Consider the following 23240-nt stretch of genomic DNA (forward strand, 5'->3'; position numbering starts at 1 on the left):
TCCCAGCAGCCTCGTGAGAAGACACGGGGCCCGCGGGCTCCCCGCCAGCCGGCCACCAAGCCGATTCTGCGCCCCCTGGCAATCTACACAGAGGCGGGGGCGGGGGGTTCGCTCTGTGCGAGCTTCGCCTCCAGGTTTCCACGGGACCCCGGATAAGGAAGAACTGTGCCTGCGTGAGTCCTTCCTCTCTGTTTCGGCTGCTGGTTGGGGAGGCGGTGGCCTCGTGTGTCTGCGAGGTCTTTGCCGGAGAAGCGTCCTGCCGGCTCTCGGCTCCCGCCAGCAGGGACAGACTTTCTCCCTGGAGGGCGGGCAGGACGTGGCTGGGGCAGGGGAGATCCCACGGCGCCCGACCCCACAAGGCAGGGACGGCACTTGTGCAGGAAGGCCAGCGAGTGGCGACAAGGCCCTCGGGAGCCCCAACTTTCCCACCCCTACTTAAAACACTGGGGCCATGGGGGCGCCCGGGGGGGGTAGGGGGCTCAGTCGGTTAAGGGTCCGACTCTGATTTCGTCTCAGGCCACGATCTCATGGTTCGTGGGATCGAGCCCCACGTCGGGGTCTGTGCGGACCGCTGGGAGTCTGCTTGGGGCTCCGCCTCGCTCCCCTCTCTGCCCCTCCCCCGCTTGCCACACTCGCCACCCTCTCTGACAAAAACCAAACTGTCACCCAACTGCGCTGCAGCAAAGAGGAGTCATTCTCTGAGACACGAATCTCACGCAACGGGGTGCAGCGAGGCGCACTGCTCCCGCGGAGCCGGGTCTCCCCAGGCCCCAGGCCGCTGGGTGGTGGAGACGCTGGGCCGGGTCCCCGGGTGGGCAGCACCGGCCCCACGCTGGGCGGGGGGGTGGGGGGGGTGGGGACGTGGCGCCGTGATGAGTGAGGGCCCAGCTGCCGAATACTCAGAGCGCACGGTCACCAGACGTCCAGGTGGTCAGCACCAGATGCTGACCACCGATCACAAGGAAACCCGCAAGCAAGTACAATCCCGTCACGTCTGCGTACAGGAGCATCAGCGGTTGTCTGGGTGGTTTTTTTTTTAATTTTTTAAAAAAAATTTTAAAAATTAAAAAAAAAATTTTTTTAACGTTTGTTTGGAGGGGCAGGGAGAGAGGGAGGCGCAGAATCCGAAGCGGGCTTCAGGCTCCGAGCTGTCAGCACAGAGCCGATGCGGGGCTCGAACCCACGAGCCGCGAGATCATGACCTGAGCTGAAGTGGGACCCTTAACCCACTGAGCCACCCAGGCGCCCCTTTCTGGGTGGTTTTAAAACAGGGGAGATACATAAACCAACCCCAAACCTTCGTTATGGCATAAATCACAATCTGTGTGCTGCTGAAAACCGCTGCATTTAATGAAATACTGAACGGCTCTTGTGACTATCGTTGTGTTTTAAACTGTACAAGGGGCGCCTGGGTGGCTCGGTTGGTTAAGCGTCCGACTTCAGCTCAGGTCATGATCTCGCGGTCCGTGAGTTTGAGCCCCATGTTGAGCTCTGTGCTGACAGCTCAGAGCCTGCAGCCTGTTTCAGATTCTGTGTCTCCCTCTCTCTCTGCTCCTCCCCTGTTCATGCTCTGTCTCTCTCTGTCTCAAAAATAAATAAACGTTAAAAAATAATTAAAAAAAAAATAAACTGTACAACACGTAGCCAAGAGAAGCACTTCATCCTCAAGAAAAACAGCCAAGGGGCTCTGAGCAGAAGCTCATTTCCTGTAAGAAGGCTGTGGCTACAGGCCTCAGAGAAACCCCCTCACACTCTGAAAGGTGTCACCCGCTTGGTTATCATCTACCAGCCGCTGACCCCTTTTCAAAGTCGGGGTCGGTTTTGCTGTGCTGTGTCTTACCCCCATCAAGAGAGAGCTTCTCATGCTCCCGCACGTGAAAAAAGTGAGTGTTTTCCTACCTGTTTCTTTCCTCCCAAGAAGAGCTGTTCTGCAAAGGCCTCTGGTTTCTGAGTGGTCCCCAGGCGCTCGTGTGGCCGGCCTGGCACGGGGCGGGGTTGAGCCCTTGGGCCTGCTGGTGCCACTAGGGGGTGGCCGGATTCGACGGCTGGCTGAGAGACTGAGAAGGAGCACTGCCAGGCTTCCCCATTGGGTGCCAAGGAGGGCCTGGACCCATGGACACACAGCCTTCCTGCAGAGTCCACGATTAGCCCGTCTGTGTCCTTCCAGAAAACACATCTGACTGGGGGAGGGGGAGCTTAGTTACGCCTTTGAAAGGGTTTTATGGATGTCCTGAAGATGTATGTCTATATCCAAGAACAGGTGTCACATAAACAGAAACTCCGGGCCGAGAGGTTCAGAGGACTAACCCTTATTTAAAATAAACTTTGGGGACAGAGTGGCAGCTCTTTTGTGCCCCTGGGGGACTGTCCCCAGCATCGGCCAGCACACACGGAATCCAGGTGCAAGCAGGTGGGCGTGTGCGTGTCAGGTTGTGTGTGTGGAGAAGTGTGTGGGTGTACGTGTCTCTGCGTGTGTGTGTGTGTGTGTGTGTGTGTGTGGGGTGTGGCCAAGAACTAGGCCCTCAGGCACTGAGAAAGCCTCTCTTGGCCCCTGCCCTGCTCTCTGCCTCTCAGCCCCGTCTCCCCATGCTCTTTCCCCTTTGTTAAAACTTGCCTTTTGGTATATTTTTTATATTTATCTCTACCGTAACACTAAGCGTGCAACGTGGCTCATCGCTTATTACCAATAAAACCGCATTTCCTTTCTTTTGTTTTGGAAAATGTTAACCCCTTCACTCTCAAAGAAAGTGAATTAGCTAAAAGGAAGTCAAGATCCCACGGAGAGTTTTCTGATGTAAGGCAAGCCTGTTGTGACACTTGCGAGGGAAGGCACAGGGCCCTCAGGAACCACCGCGATTTCTATTTTTTAATTAAAAAAATTTTGATGCTTATTTATTTCTGAGAGGGAGAGAAAGAGAGAGTTCACGTACGAGTTGGGGAAGGGCAGAGAGAGAGGGGGACAGAGGCTCCACAGCCGGCTCCGGGCTGTCGGCACAGAGCCCGACATGGGACTCAAACCCAGGAACTGCGAGATCATGACCTGAGTCGAAGTCAGACGCTTAAGTGACTGAGCCACCCAGGCGCCCCGGCCACCATGCTTTTAATAAAGAAAAGCAGAGAGGACCCAGTCTGCCTGACGTTAAGGTTTACTCCCCCCGGGGACGGTAATCCAGACAGTGTACCCTGGCGGACGGAACAGACACCCACAACCCAGAAACAGACGCGCACAAATCTGACGAAGGAGGAAAGCACCTTGGGGGAGGGGTGACCCTCCCTTCGACAGCAGCCTGGGAACAACCAGACACTCAGGCCAGAACCAACCGAACAAAGCCAAAAGCCCTCAACCTGCACCTCACGCTTCGGGAGAAATTAAATCGGCCTTCAGCGGAACGTGCAAATCTGCAATACGTAGAAAAAACAACGGGGGAAAAGCCTCCAGGATGTCAGGCTCACAGAAAATTCTTACTTACCCACCCCCACCATCACAACTCATAAAAGGAAATCACTGCAAACCACCGGGACCCGCGTCTAGAACACATTAAGGACAATCAAGGCCAAACAGCCAGTCAGACACGAGCAGGCTGTTCACCGACGGGATACACAGATGGCAGTTACACTCATGAAAATCTGCAACATCGTTACCGGGGAGGGAAGTGCAAATTAACATCACGACGTCACGTGAGACACCTTAGCTGTTCTCACAGCTAAACTGAAAAGCAGCGAGGGTGCTGAATGCCCACAAGGTTGTGCGCATCCTGGGTCACTCCTCCCTTGCTGGTGCAGAAAAGAGTGTAGCTGTCTTTGTGTTTGTTTTCATACAACTAAACATGCGCTTACCCTATGACTTAGCAATTGACCTCTCAGGCATGTATCCCAAAGACATGAGAACTACGTTCGCAGGAAAACCTGTCCGTGGATGGCCACAGCGATTTTATGCTCGATAACCCCAAACTGGAAATGATCAGCGTGCCTTTCAAAGAGTGAATGGTTGAAAACCAAAGAATCCAGAGTGGCCCATCCGTACCACGAAATACTGCTCAGCAATAAACCAGAAAGACCGCCAGATATATAACCAACTTGGACGGATCTGAAGAGAATTGCGCTTAGTGGGAAAAAAAAAAAAAAGCCAGTCAAAAAGAAAGGCTGCATGTTGTAAGACTCCATTTCTACAGCATTCTCGAAATGATGAAATTGTAGAAAATGGGGAACAGGACTTGTGGTGCCAAGGGCTCGGGGAGGGGGAGGGGGGAGGGTGCACGTTGGCGGTGGCTAGAAAGGACGGGCTGTGGAAACCTGGGGTGGCAACGTCTTACTTGACTGTCGGCGACCACATGATTCAACTGACATTTGGAAGTTCAGGTGGCAACAGAACATCCCAGGGAAGGCTGCGGTCTAGTTTTCAGCACAAAGTCACTGCCATCAGCCACCAGGCAGCAAGAAAGACCCAGCGTTCAGAACCACCACAGAGGATTCAGAGGCAAATCACAAAGCAAGTGACTTTTCCCAAACTTTCTTATCTGGGGGCAGAGTGTGATAGTTTAGGTAAAGATTTTCACCCTGGATTTGAACCAAATACTTTTGTGTGACCCCAGGTTAATAAAAGTAGTCATTTCAGAACAGTTACAACCCTGAGAGTTACTGTTAAGCGATGTGGTGCAGTAACTTTTAACCGGTTTCCTTCCCTTCAGGTTTTTGTTCATTCCATTAAAAAAACCCCACAAAAAAACTACTGATGGGCATTCTTCCTTGTCTGGGCTGCCCGCCTCGTGCGGGCCACCCGGCTTACCCTTCAAGAGCCGCTGGGTCCCAGGCTCCCCGGCTCTACACCAGGCAGTGATGTCTCTCAGGGTGGTCCCCGACTTGGAGGCCGTGGTCTGTAAAATGTCTCCCTGACCTTGGCCGGTGAAAATCTCAAATAACCACGGGTGTTACATAGGATGCTCCCCACACTCCACTTCCTCTGGAAACCTCCTTCTAGCAGCGTGGGCGTCCCTGGCCGGATGAGCGGCCCCCCGGAACCACGCTGACACCCCTCAGCACACATCCCGGCTACCTCAAGCAGAGAGGGACGCAACACATGTCGCTGCCTCTCTGGTTGTCGCAACTGGAAAACAGAACAGGAACCAGAACGCGCCCATTTCCTGCCAGAGCCTTACTGAGATCCCCCCACAAAAAAACGTACACGTTCTGCAAACTCCACTCCGCCTTCCGATAAGAGGGGAGAAAGCAGATCCTAAAAGAAACCAGGCGCTGCCACCAGCATCCCACAAGACCCGGGCCACCTGGGCGCCAGCGCCCTGAGAGCACCACACACACACCCTGGGGGTCACCGCCCCCCCTCCCCCGCGTCGGGCCCAGGAGGGGCGCGCGCGCCGCCCGCTCCCAGGCGCCAGGAGCGCAGGTGGGCGCAGGTGGACCCCGGTGGCCGCGGGCGGCGCGCGACGGAGCTGGGACAGGCCCCGAGAAAGCGGAAGCCAGGCGTCTCCGGTCCCCGCCCCCCGCGATCAAAGGGAAACTTGGTCCGTCTGGGGCGGGGCGGGGGCGTCCGCGGGGCTCCACGCGGGGAATCTGCAGGCACTTTAACCGGGTAGGGACCCCCCCCCCCCCCAAGCCTGCTCTTCAGCTCGCCGCCTCCGGCACCCGTCTCCACGCCGCCCAGAGCCGCCTCCTTTGACCTCGGTCACCTCCCACCCCCGAACCCCACCCCCACCGCCAACCCCAGGCCGCCCGCTCTTCCCGCGACGGGGCCGCCGGACCCCGCCAGAGACCATACCCGGCCACCCGTCGGGTTCCCGCGCCCGCCGCTGTAGACCGGCGTCCACACCCGCGCCCACCAGCTCGCAGGGAGACCTCGGGCGGCCTCCTGCGCGCCACCTGCGCCGCTGCCCCGGAGAGCCCCGCGCCCCGCGTCACCCCCCCCCCTCCCCAGGTCCCCGCGGCCCGCCCCCGCCGCGATCACCCACCGCGCGCTCGCCGCTCCGAGGCCGAGGGGCGCCGCGGGCTCCCACGCCGTCTCTCCGCTGCCCGGGTCCCCCTCGGGGGCGGCCGGGTCCCGGAGCTGCCGGCGCCGCCTTCCGGGGAGGGAGACGCGGGCCGCCAGGGCCGCAGGCTCGTCCTCGCTGGCGCGCGGCGGTGACTGACGGCGGCTGCTCGAGGCCCGGAGCGCACCCCGCCCCCCGCCCCCGCCGCCCCGGCTTCCTGCGAGCCAGGTAAACACGGCCGCCCGCGGAGCCCGCCCACCTGCCGCCCCGCCCCCGCCCCGCCGCCCGGACCGCCTCGGGGACCGCTCGGGGACCGCCTGGCCACGCGGAGGGCCGCGGACGCGCGGGGACCGGGGCGCAGAATCGGTGCCGGCGGGGCGAGGCCGGCTTGGGCCGCCTCCGAACCGCTTCTCTGGGAACCTTTCCCAGGGGCCAAGCCTCCGAACCCCAACCCCACCCCCTCCACCCCCCAGGCCGCCAGGAGGGACCTGAGATAAGGTCTCCAGGCCCCCGTTTCTCAGCCTGGCCACTTAGGGCCAAAGCTCAGCTGCGGGCCCGCATCCACCCACCGACTCCCCTTCGGTTCCCCGGGCTGGCCTTTGGGAGCCCCAGGTCATTAGCTTTGCGTGGATCCCGGCACCACAAACAGGGGCTCCGTGGGGGCTCCGCGTGTCCCCAGAGGAGGCAGGAGAGAACACACAAAACAGACCAGAAAACGGCCAAGTGGGAGGGGCGAAGAACCCTGGGTCACCCAAGCGGCGGTCCCCTGGTCAGTGTCACACTTTTGGTCTTGAAGGGAGCCTGCTGTTCGCACATTAGTCACCTGGACACACGGACTTGATGGGCAGGTGGGCTCTCCCCCATGGCTCCTGGCCGCCTCCTGGCGGTGGGGAGGTCGGAGGTGGGAGGGAGAGCTGACACGCTGGTGTCCCTCCTGACTTGGAATCGGGGTCAGGGAATTGAATCTGTCACTGCCCCGGAGCCCACAGGGAGCGGCAGTATTTGTTAGGAGCAGGGGGAAGTATGTAGCGAGCCTGTGTCCCCTGGGCCAGCCGGGTGTGGGTTCACGGCTGTCTGCCCCAACCAGCCGCCCTCAGGGACCCCAGGGGTCTCGCAACCAAGTTCAGGTGCTGGTGATTCTAGGAGAAATCTGTCTGCAGTAATATAAATGTTCAACCTGATCCTCTCTTCGGCAAGACAGATTCCGGAGTGTGAGGTGCGGGGTCAGGAGGAGGAGTGGAAACCGCACGCCCCTGTGCCACACTTAAAATTTTCGTGCCTCATGCCCTCGGGCTCCAGGTCAGAAACGGGGAAACAGGGCAAGAGTGAGGGAGCCCGGCCAATACTGAGGGCACACAGGGCCCTGAGTCAGACCCAGGCAGCTCCCAGGTCCCTGACTCACCCACTCCCAGCCCCCCCACCCCCACCCCCACCCCCACCCCCACCCCAAGCTTCTTAAAGTTCAGACCAGAAGAGCCCAGAACCTGGCTTCCATTTGGATGTCTGTTTCCGCATCACAAACAGCTCCTCCCCCCCCTCCTCCCTGGGGTCCTGCCCTGCAGACTTTCCTGAAGGCTGGGTGGGTCGGGGGAGTCCCTTAGGCCACACTGAAACGGCATCCTTCTTCCATTTCCAGCTGCTTCTGATGGTTTTCAGGGATTTATAGAAACTTTACAAACGCCAGCAGGGGGTCTTTGCAAATGTCCGGCTTGGCGGTTAAAATGCTTTTTAAAGTATTTATAAAATTCCGCCGTGCATATTTTTGGGAGATACAGTGCCCCCCAAATTCATATCCATGGGTACTTGAAAGAAGATGTGTGGGAGGGAGTAACGGACCCTATTCGGTAAAGCGACAGGTGGCATTTGGAAGGTCCAGTCGTAGGGCTTTCCTGCGTCTGGAAAGTCGGGAGACTTCGGGAGAGTCACGCTTTGTGTAAGGGTGGCCACGCACCCTTAACAAAACACAGACATCCATTTTGCTGAATAAAACTGAAAGAGGTCTTTCGACAAGTAAGGAAAGATGACCCAAGCCTCGCCCTCTCTTTGGTATTTCTGAGAAGATCCTGTTACAATTCCCGCCGACCCGCGTACACGTCGGGCAAGGAGGGCAGGGACCCCCCAGGACTCCATCCTGCTGCAGACACACACTCGGTAATTTGCGGTGAGTGGAACTGAACTTCAGATGACCCCAGCCAGAGAAGTAGGCAAATTAACCCAAATGATTTCCAGTGGCCAAGACGGCGTGCATTTTGAGTTTTCTCTTCCGCACCAGCAAACTGCACCCTGGTGATTGTATCTTTGCTTGGACGAGGCCCGAACCCCACGTTCACCCCGGTTCGTCAGTGACAGTCTGCCGGTGACCTTCGCAAAGCAGAAAATGTACCTGCAAAGGCTGGAGGGGTGGACTGCTTCCTCACACGTCCCGGTTAGGAGGTGGGTGGATTCGGCTCGGGTCACAAACACCGGTAGACGAGGGGCGCGCGGTCCAGAAAGTGCAGTTAAGCACAACGCGGCACAAGACGCGTGAATGAGGAGGGAACACTTGAGGGTTCGAGACCGCGACCACGACCCCCACCCCCCGCACGTCACCCCACACTCCTCTCCCGACTTGCGGATGTCCCCGTGGCCTCCACAGCGGCTCCAAGCACCTGTGTGCCCTGGGCCCCCGTGCCCATCCCCCCACCCCCGGCTCGCCCAGCGCGTGTGCGGGTTCAGGGCCCCACTGCGGGGCCGCATGGTCGTGTTTGCACGGGCACCGGGAAAACCCGGTGGCCGTTTCCCCCTCGGGGCGCACAGCCAGATGGGGAAGGAGGCAGGCGGGCACCCCCCCCCCGCGAGCTGGGAGGACCTAGGGTGTGCGGTGCCGACCTTAGAAATCGTGCTCGGGCCTCTGCTGGTTCCAGCACGAAGGGCTTTCCAGGCTCCGCCCTGCGTCCTCCAGGCAGCTCTGGGACGGGACCTGCTTCCCGCGTCCCAAAGGGCCCTGGGCTCCCGAGGGCGCAGCTGAAGCAGACACCCCCCTGTCATCGCCGTTGCAGTTCAGGCCCGCGGGGCCCGCTGCTGGGGGCGACTGAAGACGGTGCCCACTGGGACAGGCAGGGTGGGGAGGGGCACTGAGGCAGAGGGAGGGAGGGGTCTCACCGACAGGCAGGCCTCTGCCCGGCGGGCGGGGTGGGTTCTGTGGGACCGGACACCAGCCGAGGGGGAGAGGGAGAGATAAGGGCTCTGTAAGGGCGGGCTGGCTGTTCAGATAACACACCCCGTTAGGGGCCCTGCGCCCAGAGCATGGCAGGACGGGTACTTACAAACAGTGGTGGGGCGAAGCCTCCTTCTCACACGGTCCTGCCCCACACGCCCAGCGCCAAGGACTTCCTCCGGAATGCAAGGGCACCAGTGGGTGGGCATCTCCTTGGTGTCCTTGTTGTCCTTGCAGTTGTCCCAGGGGTTTGACCTAGCAGTGGGGGCTCACCAACAGGAAGATCACGGGTAGAATGAGGGCCTGATCCTTATAAAGAAGTGCCCAGGAGAAAAACAAGACAGGGAAGGGGGCTCGCAATGTGATGGGAGCAAGCCCTGTGGTTGTCTCGGGGGTGTGGGTGGAGGAGCACATTCCAGGAAATGCGGGTGGCGAGTGCAAAGGTCCTGGGGTGGGCATGTCTGCGTGCTCAAGGGCTTGTAGGAGCCCACTGTGGCTGGAGGAGAGAGAAGAGGAGGGGGTGGTTAGGAACAGAGATGGGAGTTTGGGCCTGGGGCCACAGCACAGAGTCTGAGCGGCTGGAGGACTGAGTGACCAGGGAGAGGTCAGCCTCTCTCTTTCGGACGCACCTGTTCGGGTCTGAACGGAGGCTCACTGGGTGTGTTTAATGGAGCCTGCCACGACAGACGGGGCCGGTGGGGGAGGAGCCAGCCAATGATTCTCGGGAAGGTGGCCATGTGCGGCGGGGGCCCTCGGGTCTAGCGGCATGGAGGTCTTGGGTCACCGTCGCCAGGACCGGAGTGACGATCTGAGTGTGGGGGGCAATCTGAGGCCGTGCCCGCACACCCTCCTTTCCGGGAGTTTGCTAAAGGGGTGAAGACACGGGTGCGAGGGGGATGGGGGAGTCAGGAGATGCTTATTGTTTAGGATGTGAAAGAGTGCAGCCCATTTGCACGCTGATGGAACCTTCCAGAGAGCAGGGCCCCTGGCTGCCTACATTCCTGTCTGAAAGTGCTCCTCAAGGACGGTAAAGGACCCTCCTCAACCCTCTTGTACACTCATGGGGACAAGTGTCGCGGGGCCCAGAGCTCGTAACACTTGGGAGCCCTTCTTAAGAAACAGAACAGAGCAGTGATGCAGTGGGTCCGGGTCGGGGAGGGTCCTTCTGCCAGCTCCGGGGCCTTGGTAGGCGAGTGCCCGAGCCTGCCAGCCGGTCTCTCCTGAGCCCTTGGAGCAAGCATTTAGCTCTTCTGGGACTTCATTTCTTCACAGTGCAAGTGAGACAGGGCTCTGGGTCGTCTGACACTTTAACGAACCCCATTCGCCTTCGGGAAACGTTTCTGCTCGCTCGTCGGTGTCATAACAGGCTCAGCACCACCCGTGACCAGCAGGTGGTTTTGTACTTAAAGCTTCTGGCTGAATAGTGCAAGATAAATGCAACCCGGGAGTTTTTACTGAAACGGGTATACCTTGGGGCTCTTAATTATGTCCCATCTTAAAATGTCCGACCCTAATGGCTGATATGAAAGAAACCACACGAGGGTTCAACTAACCTGCAAATCTGTATCCTGTCCCTGGGATCGAACATTTATATATAACTGTTCTTATGGCAACCAAAGGCAGCAATTCCAGAGGTTTCGCTTTGGTGAGGAAAACAGAATTAGCTTCTGTTTGGCAGAGGGCATGTTTCACAGGCTACTAAAAGAAATGCAAACAAGCCTGGATCATACGGGATCATCGGTGATTTTATCTCTACGGTAGCCGAAGATACGACCAGGTTTGCACAAAGAAAAGCGGTCTATTCTGTGACAGATTTGAAGAAACGTTAAATGTCCCTAAGATCCTGTGTCCTCAGATGTGGCCTCACTAATTAGCCCTGGGAGCCAGCGGCGTGACAGAACCCCACGTGTCCTGCCACCCCCCCGCCCACGCTGGCGTCCTGTCCACCCCGGGAAGGACCTCACTGACCAGCCAGGGCCCAGGACACATCCCGATCCTGCCAGCTTGCCCACATCTCCGTGTACGTAACTTCCCAGTGGCTTGGCCAGCGCAGGACCAGGGCCCCGGGCGGGTTAGGAAAATCGTCCCGTGTGGGTGTGCGTGTGGGTGTCCCGGCCGATCCCAAGCCGTGACCAGAAGCTGGTTTCTCTCTTCTCAGCCCCTGACTCCTACTTCCCTCCCTTGTAAGTGTCTCCCCCTCCGTCCCTCTGTCTCTCTGTCCCAAGGGGCAGCCAAGGGCCCCCTACCTTCATGCTTTGCCCTGCCAGTCGAGGGCTGTGGTCGGTTGGGACATTTTAAGTCTTGGGACCACCCTTGGCCTGTTGGCCGCAGGTGGGATTTCGTGATTTGTCTGGACTTCAGCCCCAGAGCCGAGGCACGGGGCCAGCTGCCCCGAGGGCATGTGCTACCAGAGGCAGTATCTCGGAGCTGTTGCTGACGGAGGGGACGTGGGACTCTGGGCGGTGGCGTCCTCAGCTAAGAGAGGGCAGGACGCCACTTAGGGCTTCCGCACAGACTTTCACTTTCCAGAATGGCAGGAGACACCTTCACCGAGCCCTGCGTGAGAAGAAAGCAAACCTCATGCAGACTCACGGCCGTTCTTGGCTCGGGCCTTCAGGTGAGGTGAAGCCCTCTCACCTCACCTGGGGGAAGCTCCTGAGGGTCTGGGGACCCGTGGCTGCCGCCCCCCCCCCCACCATGGTAGAGGGAAACAAGGGCTCGTTGTAAAAGGGGAGGGAGGAAACCCCACAGCCTGGCCCTTTGGGGTGGACAGAACAGCCAGGGCTCCTGGGAGAATATCCCGCAGGCCCGGGGCCACGGGGCCACCCCAGGGCCTGGTGCCGAGGTGCCTTCCAGCCAGCGCGGTGTGAGGCCACTCGCCGGCTGGAGGGATCCGAGGGGTGAGGAGACCTCACCGTCAGCTTCAGTCTCCCTGGCAACACAGTGTTTTTGACAAGTCAGGCTTCTGTCCTATTAGTTTCCTGTCGGTTGCTTAGTAACCACCCAGGGCTCGTTCTCAGTCACTGTGTGTGAGCCAGCATTCGGGGACTCGATCCTGGAACAGGGCGTCCCTCTGCTTCGCTCTGCAGCGAAGTGCTTTGCCCTGCGCCGGTGGGAGGCGGTGGGAGGGGCACGTCCTGTCCACCCCGCGACGGCAGATGGCGGAGAGCCAGTAGCCTGGGGTCCGCTTGAAGGTCAGGCTCACCGTCTGTCCCCATCTTCCCTTTTCGCCAAGTCCCTGCTGTCCCTGGGCTCGGCCCTGTGGGGAGACACCCCTGCAAGCCTCCTGGTCCCCAGGCTGCCCCATAGACTGGATGGCATGCTAGAGGGAGACAGGTGTCCTGAACACCAAGCCAGCGTTTGGGTCCGCTCTGTCCACAGACGGTGGCCAGCTGCAGGGTAAGCTTACCTGCTTCCTGAGGTGCTCAGTGCTCCCCCCGCCCCATGGGACTTGTCCTACCATCCTGCCGTCCTGCGGCCGCACGCCTCCGGGTGCCAAAGGCCAGCCGACATCGTGCAGCTGTGTGTTCACTCTCAAATGTCAAGGACGGCCAGTCACTGCCCGTCTCCAGTGCAGCCCGTTCTATATTCGTTCCGTGTAAAGCTGCTGGTAATGACGTCACACTCCGGGACCAAATTACGTATTAGGCGTAAGTGGAAGAGAGCCAACGTGACCATGGCTTGAGCAATAAAAGGGCTCCACTGCATGCTGCCACAGGAAGGTCACAAAGAATGCTGCCTTCAGGTGCGGCTTGACGCAGCAGCTCCGACGCTCCCTGGGCTTTGCGGCTCTGCCTCCTGATTTAGGCTCAGTCTCCGAGTGAGAGCCCGGGGCTTCGTCGGTGGGGCCGGCTGAGTTTGCGTGGTCCCCGGTGGTCAGCAGGGAGGGCGTCACTCCGGAGGAAGCGTAGTGGCGGCTCACGTTCGCATGTGACACGCACGTAACAATGACTTTTGTCACTGGGACCGCAGGGACACAGGAGGCGGAAGTCTGGCTCCAGCCTCTGCCCTGCAACACGCTGTGTGATCTCGGGCGAGCTGGTTGGCCCCTGCGCGACTCGGTTTCCCCACTTGTAAGTGGTGGCAGTGGTCCCGCCCTTATCCGTCCACTGTCCCACGGATCCGTGAGGTGCTGGGCGTAAGATGCTCGCCTGGGGCCGGGACCGTACAGACTAAGGAAGCGTCTGCCCGCGTGGGTGCATTTCCCACCCGTAAGGGAAAATAGAAACGGTTTGTCCAAAGCGCCTGGGGTAACCACAGCCAGGTCGCAGAGGAGACCTGAGTGGAGGCCATTGAGAGGACAGTTCTGATAGCGTAAGACACGAGTCAGGAGAAACGCTTGCCGTAGCCGGGAGCGTGGGGGCGCGGGGAGGGGGAGGTGTTTAAGTCGCTTACGCCCTTAAGCCGGTCGAACGCGCTTCTCGGGCCGTCGCCTGCTGTCTGCCCGTCGATGCAGCGCTGATGACGCGACATTGCAGGGTGAAGGGCGAGGGCGGCATCCGCCGTCTGTCTTCGGGGCCTGGGCACCTGCTCCCCTTGCAGCCTCGCGCTGCGCCAACCCCTCCCTGAGCGAGCGTGCGTCCCCCGCGCACCTCGGGGCGTCAGGACTAGCCGCCCGCGGTGCCCGAGGGAGACCCCGCGGCGCTTCTCCCGCGCCCACGCACGCCTGCTCCGAGGCCGAGCGACGTCAAACCCCAATCGCACGAGGCCGCTCACGGGCGAAAAGGAACTCACATTTCTAATATTTAGTGGGGAATTTAGGGGGCTCGGTCCTGCCTTTCCAAATATTTTCTGGTCCCGTTCTCTCCCCCATCCACTGCCCTTCTCTCCATATCTTTATATATACTTAGATGTCTGCAAATAACACCTTACAAGCAGTGGGGTGTGTCTTGGGATGGGAATGGGAGGCCGGACCTTGGGCGGTGGCAATGCCACTGTGGGCCGCTCAGTGACATGTGGTGACATGTGGTGTCTCAGCTGCGCGGAAAGTTCACTCGAGGTCCTGGGGTTCGAAGATGCTTATCTTGCAGACCAGGAGAGGCGTTACAAGTGCTCACGCCTGTCAGTGCTTCGGTGTGGGGCCCAGTGCTGTCCCTGCCCTTCCCTGCCTTGACCCCGGGGGTCCAGTGTTGCCCCTGCCCGTCCCTGTCCTGACCCCTGGAGGCCGGAGGGAGGGGGCCCTTGGTGTGACAGTGATCGCTGAGCCAGGAGTGACTGGTAACGCGATTACTCAATCACTACCTGCTTGCAGTTGAAAGTTAGAAAATGCAGACACACTTTGTTTTTAAAATAAAAAGCTCTAGATTACACTCCTGAGAAGTGATTACTTGGGCATGGCGTGCATTTTCACTTCCAGACATTTTCGTTCTCTCTCTGTTTATAAAACTGTAATCGTGCCGTTATTTTGTGCTATTTTGTGTTATTGTTTTGTAATCTGCTTTTCCTACTGAGCAGAATGTCATAAGCTACTTTTTCTGTGTCAGTAAATAGATCCCGACCACCCCCCTCCTCACTGCTCACCATGGGGTGTGGGGACTGGCTGGTGGTCTTGCCGGGGACTCAGTTCCTTGTGTGTGAGTCTGCCGCAAAGACCCCCTGGCCTCTTACATCAACCCTCCTTCGTTCTGCCTGGCTGTCAAGGTATCATTGGAGTATACTAGAGCACAGCTGGTCACTAGAGTGACACCTTGAAGACGAACGGAATAAAGACATCTATCTACGCGCAGACCGGTCCTCGGCCATCCGTGGGGAAGGAAGAGCTCTCGGAACGTGAGGCGTCCTTACACGGGAGTCCTCAAGTGGGTTTGAAGCAGCTAAGGGTCTGGGGAGGAGCTGGGGAAGGCGTCGGGGCCAGAGAACACGGCACGGTAGGACGCAGAGGGCACCGGCCCCGGGGGTCACGTCCCACTTTTGACTCCCCCGGGTTATCATATCCTGCCGATGACTCACGCGTTTTCTTTAAGGCACAATTTGCTCATCTGAAAGGTAAAGCTATAGGAGGTTGTGAGTATTAAGTGAGAAAATGTGTACGGACGCACCATGGAAAATTCCGAGAACCAGTGGAACCGTGGCATTCCTGTTACATAATAATAGAAAGTCTCCACTGGTCGTAGTACCTAATCCACTCAACATCTCGGACGAAACACACGCTACCACGGGTAAATGCACTCCTGACGCTTTGGGCCGTCATTATGGGATGGATATGGCTGGAATGATCAATTAATCCGAATTAGATACCGGTGACTTCACGGCACAGGCTTATGTTTATACTCTTAGTAAAACCTGACCCCTGCTTTGAGAAAAGCCACCCAAATTCCAGCGTTCCAGAGAACTTAAAAAAAACAGAAGATCCTTTTAAGTTTATTTATTTGAGAGAGAGAGTGCACACGTGAGCAGGGGAGGGGCAGAGAGGGAGGGAGAGAACCCCAAGCAGTCTCCACACCCAGTGCAGAGCCCGACGCGAGGCTCGAACTCACGCACCACAAGATCATGACCTGAGCCGAAATCAAGAGTTGGATGCTTAAGCAACTGAGCCACCCAGGCGCTCCAAAAGCCCTAAGAATCTTTTGAAAGAAAGGTCCCCTCATTCATTTTCAGTGAATTACTTATAATTCCGTGTATAATTCAAACTTGCCTTTATAAAATCACGGATACCACAGACTGAGACCCAGAACTCACAGCATCTTGTAACATGTCACGTTGCCACACTGCACAGCGTGGTGCAGGTGGGGAGCCGTGAGGAGATACGGCTGAGGAGAAGCCACGGGTCACAGGTGTCAGTTTATGTTAATGTGACAATTTCTTCCGGGACACCACAGCTGATCCCCTTGGAGATAGCCCGCGATTTCCACTTTTCATTTAGAGGGTTCCTAAATGAACCCTTACAGAGAAACAGTCAGGCAGGTCTCTTCCCAGGAGTTAATGAGGATCTTTCATGCATGCATGTGAATTTCGCTGCAGTGAAATGAGACAAATATGTAATAATCAAGTTGGCACAAAAGCTCAGTTAAAGCTGACTAAGTAGTAGGTGCGTGCTCTCGTTAGACCTCGGGAGCAGCAGGGAAGCATCTCAAGATTAGCCTGGTGTCGTGGTTCCGTGTGTGCACATGTAAGTTCCAGTTGCGTGGTTCTGACCCATCCAGTCACAGGGAATCAGATCTTAAAGTGAATCCTGGACATGATAAAGCCCTTTGGAAGGTTTCCTGCCTCTTCTGGCCTCTTGAGTCACTCTGCCGATGTGTTCAGGGCACCAGGTATGGCTTGAGAAAACTGATCTAATGCCATGAAGAACCTGTTCTTTAAGACAGTATATCTAAATGTATTCACAGGGCTTCTACGCTTGCAAAAACTGTCGCAGGTGGGTCATCAATGAATTACTATCTGGTAGGGGAAGGTGGCTTCCCTCCGGGGCTCTCCAGAGAGACAGAACCAATATGGGCCGTGGATGTCTATGTATGGATCGATCCAGCCGCCACCCACGACGAGGTTGATGCCTGGGGAGTGGATCACAGACCCCGGAGACGGTGAGGTCGTCGTCTGCAGGCAGGCTGGGGACTCAGGCAGAAGCCGATACTGCAGTCTGGGGCAGAATTCCTTCTTCAATAAACCTCTGTGTTTGCTCCCAAGGCTTTCGACTGATTGGATGAGTCCCATCCATATTCTCAAGGGTCATCTTTTTACTGTCACCCGATTGAAGGTACTAATCGTGTCTACGATATATCTGCATGGCAACATCTAGGTTAGTATGTGACCGGACAGCTGGGCACCACAGACCAGGCAAGTGGACACAGCGAACGTGCCCATCACGGAGGCATTGGCGGTGTTTCTTGAGAGAACTTGCAAACTTGTACGGACTGTCTCGGCTAACGTGGGTGTCCTAGTGTCAGTGGCTGAATTTATACCTGGGCCCCCTTTTCCTCACAACGTCTAGAGTCGTCATGAATTTACTGTTTAATGTCTATGGCCGCGGGATAAACAGACCAATGTTAAGATGTATTTTCTGTTTGTCTCCAACTCCTCATGAACTTTAAGGAAATAATTGCCTTCAGGATAGACATCTGGATGCTTTGAAAAACTAGCATTTGGCGGAGCTGAAAGACAGAGTGCTTGAAGCGGCCTCGAAGCCGCGTGGGCCCAGCTCGCCGGAGCTCGATGTGTTTCTTGTGCTAATGTGCGCCTCTGAACTTCTTTAAGATGCCGAATTATTCTCTTCTTGGATGGGGGCAATCAGTTCTCTGCCGACTATCATGAAAAATGTAGATAAAAGCGAAATTTCAAATGCTGTTCTACAAAACTTATTTAATCATCTCTGGCTTATTGTGGAAATTTATGCGCGCTGCGTGTTGACGGATAGCTGCGCGGTCCTGTCTTGGCAGGTGCGATAATAGCGGGTTGAGTGAAAAACGCGGCTTCCTCGTCTGTGCGGTAGATGCTTGCCCGGCGAGCAGAGTGCAGCCAAGGGCAGGCTTCCGGGAGGGCAGGAGACAGTTGGTAGTGCAGGCATTCGAAAGGTCGTCCCCTGCCTTCCCCCCAAACACAATTTTCTGCTGCTGCTGACGGCAAGTCTGGCCCGATAACGTTATAATTCGATTTTAAGGCTTTGATTCATGATAGTATGCAAATGCTATCAGAGCGGCAAATGAAATGGAAGCTGTTAGCTGCTTCCGTTTCGCAGGGACCGGTTTGGGGTCTTCCCTCATTCATCTGGTTCCTGGAGCGGGGAGGAGAGAGCTCCGGGGGGCTGGGGGGCAGACCCTCGGCGGAGGCGGACTGGCTGTGCACGCTGGGGTGCCGCGAGCTCTCCCTCCTCCCGGTTTTACCCAGAACAGACCTGACTGCAAGTGCTCATACAGACGTGAAAAACAAGGGTTAGTATTTCAGCACAACATACACTACATTAAGTGCTAGTGACGGAAGGAGTAACTACAGGGTGTAGAAAGTCCTGGACGTGAGGGAGAGTGTGGAAGGGAGGAGGTGGTGTCATGAAATAAGGCTGGACGGGTAACAGAGGGGAGGTCACTGACGTCAAGAGCTCTGAGATTTACACTGGGGATAACCGGGGGCCATTAAAAATTCATAAGCGGGACAATAGGAGACCATGTTGGCGGGGAAATGTGACACCTTCTACACATTTCCACAAACTCTTTAAAATTTTTTTTCAATGTTTAGTTATTTTTGAGAGGGAGAGAGAGAGAACGGGCAGGGGAGGAGCAGAGAGAGAGGGAGACACAGAATCCGAAGCAGGCACCAGGCTCCGAGCTGTCAGCACAGAGCCCGACGTGGGGCTCGAACCCATGAGCTGTGAGATCATGACCTGAGCTGAAGTCTGGCGCTCAACCGACTGAGCCACCCAGGCGCCCCTCTCTTCGTTGTCATTTTCAAGAGGTCTAAGAGAGTTTTCTGTCTGCGTCGCATGTTATGAACATTTCATAAATATTTGTTAAATGATACAATACATTTCAGTTAAACTTTGGTAATTTTATATTTGAATTTTTTTTAATGTTTATTTATTTTTGAGAGAGAGACAGAGCATGAGCAGGGGAGGGGCAGAGAGAGAGGGAGACACAGAATCCGAAGCAGGCTCTAGGCTCCGAGCTGTCAACACAGAGCCTGACGTGGGGCTTGAACCCATGAACCCTGAGATGGTGACCTGAGCCGAACTCTGGTGCTTAACCGACTGAGCCACACAGGTGACCCAGTAATTTTGTATTTGGAAAACGGTTGATAAGAATGTGTTGCCTAGCAGTATCGAATTTGGAATATACACACAAAATCACGAAAAGTCGGGATTGTACACACAAAAGTAGCACGTCATAAAATATTTCAGAATCTTCAGGTATAATTCAAAAAGCTTGAGGTCCTGTTTAGTGGGTAATTTTTAAACTCTTTTTGGGTGTAATCCCATCATTGTGAGAAATCGATAAAAAGATTATTACCACGGTCATTTATTTTATCAATGCTCAGAAGCCAAATAAACAATGAAGTAAGACTTTCTGCTTGTCAAAGCTTTACGCATCTGTACACAGGGAACTAAAGCAACATGTGTAATTTTAAAAATCAATGTAAAAATTATAGTAACCAAGGGAGATTCTTTAAATAGTCAGAACATTGTGAAATTGCTCAAAGCATGTTAATAACTCATCATTTGGAAAGCCCAGCTGAAATGTGGTCTGTGGCATAAAATACGGGGTCCCAGAGGACAGCACGGAAGCGGGGGGGCCCGGGGCAGGACAAGCTCCGTGTTGTGGGCTCCCAGATCCTGCGGCACCGCTAGGAGCTGGTCCGGGGTGGGGACGGGACAGCCTTGAGAGAGCAGCATGGTACTGAGGGCACCTGGATGGGACTGAGCCCCGTTAAGACTTCTCTCCAGACTTTGAGTTGGAGACCTCCTCGCCTTGGGGTCCAGGACAACCCCCCCCCCCACCCCCAGGTAGGTTCCCTGGCCCTTACAGCGGCCACCCGCCCATCTGGGGTGCCCCACCCAATTCTTCGGTCTCTCCCATCCTCAGCGTCCAGGGCAGTTTGCGACCGGACAGCGTGTACCTTACGTCGATGGTGCTGGCTTCTCACTGGCCCCACGGAGTGTTACCAAGCTTCCTCTCGTGCGGATCTGGGAGGACAGAGCCCGCCCCCAGTGGAGAGACTACTGTGTGCGATCAACTTTCCAGGGATTAGTTCATTTTATATGATTTCTCTGCTCAGGGCCTTTCCCTATTTTCTTTTCCTATGCATATTTGGCCTTTTTATCAGCCTTTTTCTTAATGCTTTGTAAAAATTCTGTATTAGGGAAATCAGCCTCATGGGATGGGAGTTGGAAAAAAAGCGGTTCTTTTCGCCTTTTTACTTTGTGGGGGGATTTTACCCTTTTTGAAGGTGTTCATTCGTTGTGAGATGTAATCTTGTGACAATTCTTGGGAGTGGCAGATCTTTGTCTCTTGAGGGACAGGTAAGACTGATGAGGTGTTGCTCCTGTTTTGAGGTAACAAGGAGATGACTTTGTCTTTAGCCGTCTTTGAAGGTGGTTCTGAAGAAGGGGCTTCAGGACGTTTTGAGCAGTGAGCGAAGCGTGCAACTGCCCAGGGTCTGTGTGTGCAGCTTCCCACTGGACGACTGTGAAAGATGACACCTTTCACAGGTGTATGAACCCCATCATATTTGTTAAAAACAACTCTCGTGATGTTAGAGTCGCCCGAACTATGAGCAGGAGTCTGCAGAGCAGAGGACGTGCAGTAGGGGGGTGGTGCAGCTTCCCAGGTGGATGGAGTGGGCGCTGGGACAGCCGGGGGGTGGCAGGAAGAGGGAGGGTCCCGTCATGCAAGGCCCCGTGCGCCATCCCGAGAGGGTAGCTCTGTCCCAGGGCAGTGGAACCTCTGGACCCCTCGACTCAGGAGCTACGGGACCTGTTTTTAATCTAATATATTTGTTAAATAGAAGACATTTTACTTTTTATTAGTTGAGTTCACTTTAGCAATATCGCGGGCAATATCGCCTAACTTCTGGCATCTGCGAACGTGACCTCATCTGGAAAGAGGGTCTCTGCAGACGTTGTGTATGTGAGATGAAGTCAGGCTGGATCGGGGTGGACACACCCCAGTGACCTGTGCTCTTGTAAGAGGGAACTTTGGACATAAAGTGCAGAGAGAGGAGGCATGTGGCAGGGGAGGGGCAGAGGTCACAGCGACGCAGCCACAAGCCACGGGGCGCCGAGGAGGGCCAGTGGCCACAGAAAGCTGGGGCGGGGGTGGCTGAGCGCCCTCCAGGACTGTGGGGCCACAAGTCCAGCCAGGTCGTGGTACTTTGTGACGGCGGCCCCGGGAAGGTCACACAGGCATCGAGCACCAAACACGGAGTGTGGTTAGTGCCAGTGGAAAGAAAACTACAACACAAAAACACTGGAGAGGGCGTCTCTTGCCACTGGTGAGACCCTAGCAGGGCAGGCGGTGTGAACTGGCCAAGCTTCCACGTCCACTCCGGGAGGGGTGAGGACTCGTGTTGGGCGCTTGTTCCCCGGAGAACACGCCCGCTGGGGGCCGGCTCAGAGCCCAGCCCGCAGGGGGACTTCTGCAGGTCGTTGCGTGCGTCCGAGGACAAGAGTGGTGGTGGCACTTTGTGTTTCTTTTCAGGAGACGTATTCAACGCGAGCCGATGTTGGCTCGGACGGCAGCCCACATGGCCCCGGGATGTCACATCGGGTGAAAGAGCTTTTTGAAAGCCTAACCTTTGCTCAGATAAGTCACACTGAAGTTCAGTTTGATTCTGGGAACTTGACTCCCGGCCAACATATAAAGACATATGTTCCATTTTCAGGATTGGGAAGTAATGCTTTGATAGTTGACAGAGATTTAAAAGGATCACCACAAATATTGACCCAGCGGTTTACTTTGTTTTAATTATGAAGGATTTTTTTCTGATGTTTTATTTTGAGAGAGAGCATGGGTGGGGAGGGTCAGAGAGAGGGAGAGAGAGAATCACGAGCAGGCTCCACCCTGAAGCGGGGCTCAAACGCACAAACCGTGAGATCATGACCTGAGCTGAAATCAAGAGTCGCACGCTCCACCACCTGAGCCGCCCAGGCACCCCTTAATCATGAAGGCTTTGGGACATACGGAAAAGGAACAAGTACTATAGACCCACAGGCTCCCCACGAGGATGACAGACGTGAGCAGCATGGGGGATTTGCTTCAGGTGTCTCCATTCTTGCTGGAACCTGGGACGACACAGGTGAAGCTGAAGCTCCTTCCTCTCTTTTCTATCCCCGCCTCTCTCAGGTTCACGGGCGTCATTCTCGTGCCGGCTTTGGTGCCTTCCTGACACGGGGAGGCAAAGCTCACATGGTTTTCGTTTCTCAGGTATTTTGTGCGTTTAAAACACATAAGTGACTAAAGAAATTGTGGTTTATGTACACAACGGAATGTTACTTGGCAATGAGAAAGAATGAAATCTGGCTTTTGTAGCAACACGGATGGAACTGGAGAGTGTGATGCTAAGTAAAATAAGTCATACAGAGAAAGACAGATACCATATGTTTTCACTCTTATGTGGATCCTGAGAAACTTAACAGAAGACCATGGGGGACGGGAAGGGGGAAAAAAAAGTTAGGGAGGGAGCCAAACCATAAGAGACTCTTAAAAACTGAGAACAAACTGAGGGTAGACGGGGGTGGCATGGAGGGGAGGTGGGTGATGGGCATCGAGGAGGGCACCTGTTGGGATGAGCACTGGGTGTTGTATGGAAACCAATTTGACAATGAATTTCAAAAAATAAAAATTAAAATAAAAAATAAATTAAAAAAAAATAAAACACATAAGTGGTATTAGACCATAGGCGTCCGTACACAGCTTGCTTTTTGGTCTCACATTTTGTTTTTCAGATTTATCTGCAACGTACCTGTTGCTCTAGTTCACTCATTTCAACAGCCGCTGTTGATGCTCTTGTGTAAATGAATCCTAGGCTTTCGTCTCCCTTCTGAGGGCTGTTAGGTTGTGTCTACATTTTAATATTAGAGAGTTTCCTGCGGTAAACATTCTCATATATGTCTGTGCTCATTGGGTGTTTTTACACTTAATCAACCTTCTTTGTTTTTAATGTTTATTTTTGAGAGAGAGAGTACAAGCAGGGGAGGGGCAGAGAGAGAGGACGACACAGAATCCGAAGCAGGTTCCAGGCTCTGAACCGTCAGCACAGAGCCTGATGCGGGGCTCGAACCCACAAACTGCGAGATCGTGACATGGGCCGGTCGGATACTTAACCTACTGAGCCACCCGTGGACCCCTACACTTAATCAACCTTCTTGATTGGACACTTAGCTTCTTCCTTTTTGGTCTTTTTTTTTTTTTTTTTGTAATATATGCAATGAAATCGATAGGTGTCTGTCCATCCTAGCCTTATCTCATAAAAGATTTCATGTTTGTTCATTTCAACTATTTAAAAATTCCCTTCGTGATTTGTTCTCTGACGCGTGGGAAAATGCGTGCTTACGTGCGTGATTCATTTCCAGATGTGTGTGGGGTGGGTCGTAGCCACCTTTTTATCAGTCATTTGTAACGTGACTGCCTTGTGGACGT

General features: G+C 55.5%; 1 protein-coding gene and 1 long non-coding RNA gene across 11 annotated transcripts in view; one reads left to right on the forward strand and one right to left on the reverse strand.

Annotated features, from left to right (window-relative positions):
- Window positions 1-9064, reverse strand: part of LOC102963012 (myelin basic protein) — a 116822-nt gene extending 107758 nt beyond the window's left edge. Inside the window, exon 1 of one of the 10 annotated variants that reach the window (XM_042962188.1) lies at window positions 8850-9064. The gene's annotated coding sequence lies outside the window, so the exon portion shown is untranslated. Of the gene's footprint in view, window positions 1-1899; window positions 2476-4786; window positions 5575-5773; window positions 5793-5963; window positions 6170-6550; window positions 6666-6804; window positions 6824-8849 lie in introns of those variants that run through there. The other 9 variants (XM_042962195.1, XM_042962190.1, XM_042962187.1 and 6 more) reach the window with 9 other exon arrangements.
- LOC122232559 overlaps window positions 7504-23240 on the forward strand; it is a 39662-nt gene continuing 23925 nt past the window's right edge. The window contains exon 1 of the long non-coding RNA XR_006209916.1: window positions 7504-8414. This is a non-coding gene — a long non-coding RNA (uncharacterized LOC122232559). The remainder of the gene's footprint in view (window positions 8415-23240) is intronic.

The sequence above is a fragment of the Panthera tigris genome, chromosome D3 (genome assembly GCF_018350195.1).
Source record: "Panthera tigris isolate Pti1 chromosome D3, P.tigris_Pti1_mat1.1, whole genome shotgun sequence".
Taxonomy (NCBI): Eukaryota; Metazoa; Chordata; class Mammalia; order Carnivora; family Felidae; genus Panthera; species Panthera tigris.